The following is a 10233-nucleotide window of genomic DNA, read 5'->3' as shown; positions in this document are numbered from 1 at the left end:
TCGCGTTCAAGCCTATCAGATCCTCGCCTTCAAGACAATCAGACCCTCGCCTTCAAGCCCATCATACCCTCGCCTTCAAGACAATCAGGCCCTCGCCTTCAAGCCCAGCAGACACTCGCCTTCAAGCCCATTAGATCATCGATTTGAAGCCTATCACTCCATCGTCCTCACGCCCATCAACCCTCACCTTCAAGCTCTTCAATCTTCATATTCAAGCCCATCAATCCCTCGCCTTCAAGCTCATCATACCATCGCCTTCAAGCCCATCATATTTTCGCCTTCAAGACAATCAGACCTTCGCCTTCAAGCCCAGCAGACCCTAGCCTTAAAGCTCATCAGATCCTCGCCTTCAAGAACATCAGATCCTCGCCTGCTAGCCCATCAGAGCCTCACCTTCGAGCCCATCATACCCTCGCCTCCAAGACAATCAGACTCTCACCTTCAAGCCCAGCAGACCCTCGCCTTCAAACCCAACAGATCATCGCCTTGAAGCCCATCAGATCATTGCCTCGAAGCCTATCAGTCCATCGCCTTCATGCCCATCAGGCCAACACCTTCAAGCTCTTCAAACCTTCGCGTTCAAGCCCATTATACCCTCGCCCTCAAACCCAGTACACCTTCGCCTTCAAACCCAGCACATCTTTGCCATGAAGCCCTTGAAACCCTCGCCTTCAAGCCCATCATACCCTCGCCTACATACCCATCATACCCTCGCCTACATGCCCATCATACACTCGCCTACATGCCCATCAGACCCTCGCCTTCAAGCCCCGCACACCCCCTCTTCCATGCCCGAAAGATCCTCGCCTTGAAGCCCATCAGACCATCGCCTTGAAACCCATCAGACCCTCGCCTTTAAACCCAGCAGATCCTTGCCTTTCAGCCCTTAAGACCACTGCCATCAAATCCATCAGACCCTCAGGATCAAGCCCGTCAGACCCTTGAATCAAAGCCTATCAGACACTCACCTTCAAGCCCATGAGACCCTGGCTTTCAAACCCATTATTACCTCACCTTATAACCCATCAAGCCCTCGCATTGAAGCCCATTAGACCCTTGCCTTCAAGTACATCAGGCCATCGCCTTCGAGCCCATCAGATCTTCACATTCAAGCCCGTGAAACCCTCACCTTCAAGCCCATCAGACCCTTGCTTTCAAGCCCATCAGACCCTTGCTTTCAAGCCCATCAGACCCACGCTTTCAAACTCATCAGATACCTTACCTTCAAGGCCGTCAGACCTTCGCCTTTAAGCTCATCAGACGCTTGCTTTCAAGCCCATCAGACCCTCGCCTTCGAGCCCATCAGTCTCACGCATTTCAGCCCATCAGACCCTGGCTTTTAAACCCATTAGCCCCTCGCACTCAAGCGAATCAGACATTCAAATTTAAGCCCATCAGAGCCTCGCCTTGAAGTCCATCAGATCTTATTATTCAAGCCCATGAGACCCTCGCTTTCAAGCCCATCAGAACTTCGCCTTCAAGCCCATCAGACCCTTGCTTTCAAGGCCATCAGACCCACGCTTTCAAACTCATCAGACACCTCACCCTCAAACCCATCATACGCTCGCCTTCAAGCCCATCGGACCCTCGCCTTCAAGCCCATGAGTCAAAAGTATTTCAGTATAACAAACCCTGGCCTTCAACCCCTCAGTCCCTCGCGACCAAGCGAATCAGACCCTCACATTAGGCCCATCAGACCCTTGCCCTCAAGCCCATCAGTCCCACACCTTTCAGCCCATTTGAACCTCGCCATCAAACCCATCACAGCCTCTTGAGAAAGCCCATCTGACCCTTGAATTTAAGCTCATCAGACCCTCGCATTCAAGCTCATCATACCCTCGCCTTCAAGACAATCAGACCCTCGCCTTCAAGCACAGCAGACCCTCGCCTTCAAGCCCAACAGATCATCGTCTTCAAGCCCATCAGATCATCGATTTGAAGCCTATCACTCAATCGTCCTCACGCCCATCAAACCCTCACCTTCAAGCTCTTCATCCTTCATGTTCAAGCCCATCAGTCCCTCGCCTTCAAGCCCAACAGATCATCGCCTTCAAGCCCATCATATTTTCGCCTTCAAGCACATCATATTTTCGCCTTCAAGACAATCAGACCTTCGCCTTCAAGCCCAGCAGACCATCGCCTTCAAGCTCATCAGATCCTCGCCTTCAAGAACATCAGAGCCTCGCCTTCTAGCCCATCAGAACCTCACCTTCGAGCACATCTTACCCTCGCCTCCGAGATAATCAAACCCTCGCCTTTAAGCTCAGCAAACCATCGCCTTCAAACCCAAACAGATCATCGCCTTGAAGCCCATCAGATCATCGCCTCGAAGCCTATCAGTCCATCGCTTTCATGCCCATCAGGCCCTCACCTTCAAGCTCTTCATATCTTCGCGTTCAAGCCCATTATACCCTCGCCTTCAAACACAGCACACCCTTGCCTGAAGCCCTTGAAACCCTCGCCTTCAAACCCATCATACCCTCGCCTACATGCCCATCATACCCTCGCCTTTATGCCCATCTGACCCTCACCTTCAAGCCCATCACTTCCTCGCGACCAAGCGAAACAGACCCTCACAGTTAAGCCCATCAAACCCTAGCCTTCAAGCCCATCAGTCCCACACCTTTCAGCCCATTAGAACCTCGCCTTCAAACCCATCAGAACCTCTTGAGAAAGCCCATCAGACCCTTGAATTGAAGCTCATCAGATCCTCGCCTTCAAGCCTATCAAGCATTAGCCTTCAAGCCCGTCAGATCCTTGCCTTCAAGCCCATCAGACCTTCGCTTTGAAGCACTTGAGACAGTCGCATTCAAGCTCATCAGACCCTTTAATTCAAGCCCATCAGAACCTCGTCTTCATGCCCATCAGAACTTCGTCTTCAAGGCCATCGGGCTCTCTCCTTGAAGCCCACCAGACCCTCGCCTTCAAGCCCATCAGACCCTCTCCTTCAAACCCATCAGCCCCTCGCGATCAAACCTATTAGACCCATTACTTTAAACCCAACAGACAATCGCCTTCAAACCCATCAGTCTCATGATTTTCAGCCCATTAGACCAAGCCTTCAAACCCATCAGACCCTTGCGATGAAGCCCATCAGATCATTGAATTTAAGCCCATTAGACCCTTGCCTTCTAGAGCATCTGACCCTTGCATTGAAGCCCATCAGACCCTCGCCTTCAAACCAATCAGACCCTCGCGAGCAAGCCCATTAGACCCTCGAATTTAAGCCCATCAGACCATCGACTTCAAACCCATCAGACCCTCGCTTTCAAGCCCATCAGACCCTGGCCTTCAAGCCCATGAGTCCTACGCCTTTCAGCCATCAGACCCAGGCCTTGACACCCATCAGACCCCTGCGATCAAGCTCATTTGACCCTTGAATTTAAGCTCATCAGACCTCGCCATCAAGCCCATCAGACCCTTGCCTTCAAGCCGATTAGGTCCTCACTTTCAAGTCCATCAGACTCTCGACCTCAAGCCCATCAGACCCTCACCTTCTTGCCCATCAGACCCTCCCCTTCAAGTACAATAGTCCCTCGCCTTCAAGCACATTAGACCCTCACATTGAAGCCCATAAAACCCACGCCTTCAAACTCATCAGACACCTCGCATTCAAGCCCATTAGATCCTCTCCTTAAAGCCCAGCAGACCTTCACCTTCAAGCTCAACAAACCCTCGCCTTCAAACCCATCAGAACCTCACCTTCAAGGCCATCATACCCTCGCCTTCATGCCCATCAAACCCTCGCCCTCAAGCACCGCACAACCCCTCCTTCAAGCCCAAAATATCTTCGCCTTGAATCCCATTAGACCCTCACCTTCAAACCCATCAGACCCTCGCCTTCAAGCCCAATAGATCCTCGCCTTTCCTTCCATAAGTCCCTCGGCATCAAACCCATCAAACCCTCAGGATCAAGCCCATCAGACCGTCGAATTTAAGGATATCAGACCCTCGAATTGAAGCCCGTCAAACCCTCACCTCCAAGCCCATCAGACCCTGGTTTTCAAGCACATCAGTCCCTCGCCTTGAAGCCCATCAGATCCTCGCCTTAAAGCCCGTCAGACCTTTACCGTGAAACCTCTTAGGCACTTGCCTTCAAGCCCATTAGACCTTTGCTTTCAAGCACCTCAGGCCCTCGCCTTCAAGCCCATCAGACCCAAGCCTTCAGGATCATCAGATCCCTACTTTCAAGGCCATCAAACCCACGTTTTCAAACTCATTAGACACCTTGTCTTCAAGGCCGTCAGGCTTTCGCCTTCAAACCCATCAGACGCTCACCTTCAAACCCATCAGACCCTTGCCTTCAAGCCCATCAGTCCCACACATTTCAGCCCATCAAACCCTAGCCCTCAAACCCATCAGTCCCTCGCGATGAAGCGAATTAGACCCTAACATTTAAGCCCATCAGACCCTTGCCTTCAAGTCCATCAGACCCTGGCTTTCAAGCCCATCAGTCCCTCGCCTTGAAGCTGATCAGACCCACCCCTTAAACACATCAGACCCTCGCCTTGAAACCCCTTAGGCTCTCGCCTTCAAGCCCATTAGACCTTCGCTTTCAAGCACATCAGGCCCTCGCCTACAAGCCCATCAGATCCTCGCCTTCAAACCCACGAGAGCCTCGCAAGAAAGCCCATCAGACAATTAATTTTAGCCCATTAAACCCTCGCCTTCAAGCCTATCAGGCCTTGACCTTGAGGCCAATGAGACCTGCATTCAAGCTCATCAGACCGTCGTCTTCAAGCCCATCAGACGGTCGTCTTCAAGCCCATCAGACCCTCGCCTTGAAGCTCCTCAGATCCTCGCCTTGAAGCCCATGAGACCCTCGCCATAAAGACCATCAGGACCTCGCGTTCAAGACCTCCAGACCCTCGCCTTCAAGCCCATCAGACCCTCGACTTCAAACTTATCAGACCATCCCCTTCAAGCCCGTCAGACCCTTGCCTTCAAGCCCATCAGACCCTTGCCTTCAAGCCTATCAGACCTTTGCCTTCAAGCCCATCAGACCCTCGCCTTCATAACCGTCAGACCCTCGCTTTCAAGCCCATCAAACCCTCACCCTCAAGCCCATCAGACCCTTGCCCTTAAGCCCACCAGACCCACGCATTCAAGAAAATTAGACCCTTGATTTCAAGCCCATTTTCGAATTTTGCCAGGGTTACAAGGAAATAATAAGCTATAAAATAAACCACGTTGCCTAATTCTATACATATAGATAGTATACCTGGTGCTTAGAAATAAAAGTATTCCCAAGCCAATTATAGTAATTTTTCTCCATCCAATCAAACTACATAAAATCTGAATTTCTCCAGCAAAATTTAAAGTTGGTGGTGCTTCCATATTTCCAATTCTAAGAACAAATCACCACAACCCCATACTTGGTATAAATCTTAAGAAACCCTTTCCATTTGACATTCTACGAGTCCCGATCCGTTCATAGACTATATTGGCCAAACAAAATAAACCTGATGAACATAACCCGTGACCGATCATAACTACAAAAGAACCAGTCATTCGCCATCATCTCGATGTTATAAGACCCCTAAAACTATTTCTATACGAGCTACAGAAGAATAAGCAATTAAAGACTAAATATCTACCTCCCCAAACACATAAACCTTACTAAAAGTCCACCAACAATTCCTAAACTAACTCATAATCAAACAAACCTCTTATTAACTAAAGAAAATAACAGTAAAATACGAATAATTCCGTAACCCCCCAATTTTGATAAAACACCATCAAGAATTATAGAACCAGCTACCGGAGCTTCAACATCAGCTTTAGGTAATCAGAAATGAAACATATACATGGGGAGTTTTACCAAAAAAACAAATACCGAAGAAATATACCACAATATTGACTTAAAATTTAATTCTATGATCTTATAAGGCATTCCGATAGATAAGCTTCCTCCAACATTATACAACATAAAGATACAAATTAACAAAGGGAGTAAAGCAAATAATGTATAAAACAGCATATATAAACCAGCCTGAACTCGTTCAGGCTGATATCCCAACCTAAAATTAAAATCAAAGTTGGAATTAAACTCCTTTCAAACCTAATGTATATTATACTTTTTATACTTTGTCGCTGTCTCCCGCGTTTGCGAGGTACAGCAAGGAAACAGACGAAAGAAATGGCCCAACCCCCCCCATACACATGTACATACACACGTCCACACACGCAAATATACATACCTACACAGCTTTCCATGGTTTACCCCAGACGCTTCACATGCCTTGATTCAATCCACTGACAGCACGTCAACCCCTGTATACCACATCGCTCCAATTCACTCTATTCCTTGCCCTCCTTTCACCCTCCTGCATGTTCAGGCCCCGATCACACAAAATCCTTTTCACTCCATCTTTCCACCTCCAATTTGGTCTCCCTCTTCTCCTCGTTCCCTCCACCTCCGACACATATATCCTCTTGGTCAATCTTTCCTCACTCATTCTCTCCATGTGCCCAAACCATTTCAAAACACCCTCTTCTGCTCTCTCAACCACGCTCTTTTTATTTCCACACATCTCTCTTACCCTTACGTTACTTACTCGATCAAACCACCTCACACCACACATTGTCCTCAAACATCTCATTTCCAGCACATCCATCCTCCTACGCACAACTCTATCCATAGCCCACGCCTCGCAACCATACAACATTGTTGGAACCACTATTCCTTCAAACATACCCATTTTTGCTTTCCGGGATAATGTTCTCGACTTCCACACATTTTTCAAGGCTCCCAAAATTTTCGCCCCCTCCCCCACCCTATGATCCACTTCCGCTTCCATGGTTCCATCCGCTGACAGATCCACTCCCAGATATCTAAAACACTTCACTTCCTCCAGCCTCTCACCATTCAAACTCACCTCCCAATATATATATATATATATATATATATATATATATATATATATATATATATATATATATATATATATATATATATATATATATATAAAGAAATGTAACAGAAAAAGTTAAAAATAAACAAATTAGTAAGAATAAATGAACTAAAAAGAACCCTCTTCTAAAATATCATTTTCTTTTTTTTTTTTACCTTCTGCTTAGAACAAACCATTAAACGAACAACTCAAATTCTCATAAAATCAAAGCAAAACTTAAATAATCCATACCCATCATATACCCGAGTTCATAAAGAAAAAAATCATGACTACATTTTAAAAAGAAAAGAAAAGAGAAAACAAGAAAAATTGAACTACTTCTCATATCCCCACAAATATCATTAATACAGCTGTAGCATTTAAAAGCTTTAGCATTGTAAAGAATTAAATCTTTTGATATAATCATTTCCATGAGTTCGGACTACAGAAACCAAGATAGATAATCCTAACGCCCCCCTCACATGCTTCTATTCCTAAAAAAACAATAAAAAAATGTTTCATAACCATGACAAGACAACCCGCAAGTTAAAACAAAAACACCCCTAACATTACAGATTTTAACTTCAAAAGGATATTCAAAAGATGCTATCGTTTTTAGCAAAATACTCACATTCCACAAAGCACCATAACACTAGGTACCAATCAGTATAAAAAAAAAATTTAATTATCATTAGCTTTGATAGTTTATTTGAAAACTTTGGTCTTGTAAACCAGAATAGAATATTAAGATTCTCAAAACATCAGGAAAAAGTTCTAAACCATGTCTTTAATCCCCAAAATTAATATTCTAATTAAACTATTTCATGATATTGTTATTTCCTTTATATCTATCATTCTTTTATATCAATTTCATTTACTCGTCTAGTTCACCCATTAGCAACAGGAATTATCCTCCTCATTCAAATATCTTTAATTTCCTTATCAACTGGCCTAATTCCTTCGTCATTTTGATTCTCATATTTCCTATTTTTAGTTTTTTTAGGCGGTATACTAGTTCTGTTCATCTACGTAGCTTCACTAGCCTCAAACGAGTCTTTTAAAACATCTTTTCTTTACGCTGGACTTATTGTTTTCCTCTCGCTTTTCTTATCGAGAATTTTTTTTTTTTGACAGACACTCTATTCTCTTTCCAGCCAGTCTCTATGCAACACTCTTTTCAATTTGCTAAAAGCACCTCAGACTATTCATCTGATTTAACATTACTTATCTATAACTTTCCAGTCATAAAAGTAACTATTGTAGGAATCTTATATTTACTTTTTACACTTATTGTCGTAGTTGAAGTTACATCAGTCTTTCTAGGAGCTTTAAGTTTATCAAAATAAATGACAACACCGATTCGAAAAGCACATCCCCTATTCAAAATCATTGACGGAGCTATAGTTGATATACCCATTCCAAGAAATATCTCAACACTGAAATTTTGGTTCTCTCTTAGGTTTATGCTTATCAGTTCAAATTCTTACAATACACTACACAGCAGATATTGATTTAGCTTTTTCCAGTGTTGCCCACATTTGTCGTGACGTTAACTATGGATGACTACTCCGAACAATACACGCCAACGGAGCATCATTCTTTTCTATTTGCCTTTATATACATATTGGACGAGGTATTTATTATGGATCTTTCTTATTCATTGAAGTATGAATAATTGGAGTCTTCATTTTATTTGCTACAATAGCAACTGCCTTTTTAGGATATGTTTTACGTTGAGGTCGAATATCTTTCTGAGGAGCTACTGTAATTACAAATCTATTTTCTGCAATTCCTTATATTGGCACTGACTTAGTACAATGGATCTGAGGAGGATTCTCTGTAAGAAATGCTACTTTAACACGATTTTTTACACTTCACTTGTTAATACCTTTCGTAATCATAGCTTTATCGGGTATTCACATTGTTTTTTTTACACCAAAGAGGATCAGGAAATACGCTGGGCATCTCAAGACAACCAGATAAATGTCCCTTTCATCCTTATTTTTCTTTCAAAGACTTAGTTGGATTTATTGTCCTGTTAACGCTCTTAGTCACAATTTCACTATTAGACTCTTATCTTTTAGAAGATCCAGACAATTTAATTCCAGCCAATCCTATATCTACTCCAGCGAACATTCAGCCTGAATGATACTTCTTATTTGCTTACGCTATTTTACAATCTATCCCTAACAAAATAGGAGAAGTAATTGTCTTAGTCCTTTCAGTTGCCAATATCATAATCTTACTAGCTACTCACTGTTCAAAATTCCGAAGATTAGCGTTTTACCCTTTAAGCCAATTTCTATTTTGATCTCTAGTATCAATTCTAATTTTACTTACACGAATTGGAGCACGACCAGTAGAAGACCCTTATATCTTAACTGGACAAATCTTAACCGTTTTATATTTTTCTTATTTTGTACTTAATCCTATTTCTATATACTTATGAGACTCCCTCCTAGATTGATTAATTAGTTTATAAAAAAACAGCGTTTTGAAAACGCTTAAAAAGAGATATTACTCTTATCAATCAAGTTTAGTAATATAATAATAATAGATAGCGGTTTGTACTGTAAAGCGAGATAGTTTTTGCAGGCATGGAATCCAGTTTCTTGCATGTCGTCATTTGTCCTTTACAATGTTTGTTTTAAAGTTTACTTACATATCTTTTTCACACATAAGCATATCAACCGAGTGACATCATTCAGGTGTAAATATGCCTTTTTAGAATCTTGTGTTTGAAAGATACAAGATAACCCGAGCTAAATAACTTTACTTTTAGACAATAAGATTGTGAAAAAATTAATTCAATTGTCAAACGGATGGTTATGACTTGATGTTATGTTTCCCACAAAGCAGCGGAACGAGTTGACACCTCAGTCCTTCTCTGACCTTGCTTCTGGCAAGACGCAGGAGACATGTACAAAATTAGAGTTAGTGTGTGGTAGATGACGAGCATTCATGCTAATGAAATCTAGTGCTAGTGCATTACAAGAGAGCGAAATGATTATGATTTATTAATACTGATTTCTGTACAGACTAAATACTGTGTGTTTTAACGTGAGAATAAACACGCTTTGGGAGTCTTTCTTTTATGTGTGTCCTGATCCCGAGGTAATTGTGATTCACTTTTAAGGAACACATCATCAGAAGTCAGTAACGGACATAAGAAAGAATCAGATACGTTTCACATATAGCCATGTTTTTCGATAAAATTCCTTGTAGATAATTTGTGAACTATAGTAAACATTGAGTATAACTGCTAATATTCTTTTCATTTTTTGGCAAAATGTTTGTCACTTTTTTAAGGACTGAATGTTATAAACAGAAAAACTTGTCA

General features: G+C 43.1%; 1 pseudogene; it reads left to right on the top strand.

Annotated features, from left to right (window-relative positions):
- Positions 1-8239: 8239 nt before the first annotated feature.
- On the top strand, positions 8240-9342 carry LOC139760957 (cytochrome b-like; annotated as a pseudogene).
- The last annotated feature ends 891 nt before the right edge of the window (positions 9343-10233 follow it).

The sequence above is a fragment of the Panulirus ornatus genome, chromosome 38 (genome assembly GCF_036320965.1).
Source record: "Panulirus ornatus isolate Po-2019 chromosome 38, ASM3632096v1, whole genome shotgun sequence".
Lineage (NCBI taxonomy): Eukaryota > Metazoa > Arthropoda > Malacostraca > Decapoda > Palinuridae > Panulirus > Panulirus ornatus.
This window is presented reverse-complemented; position numbering and strand designations above follow the sequence as displayed.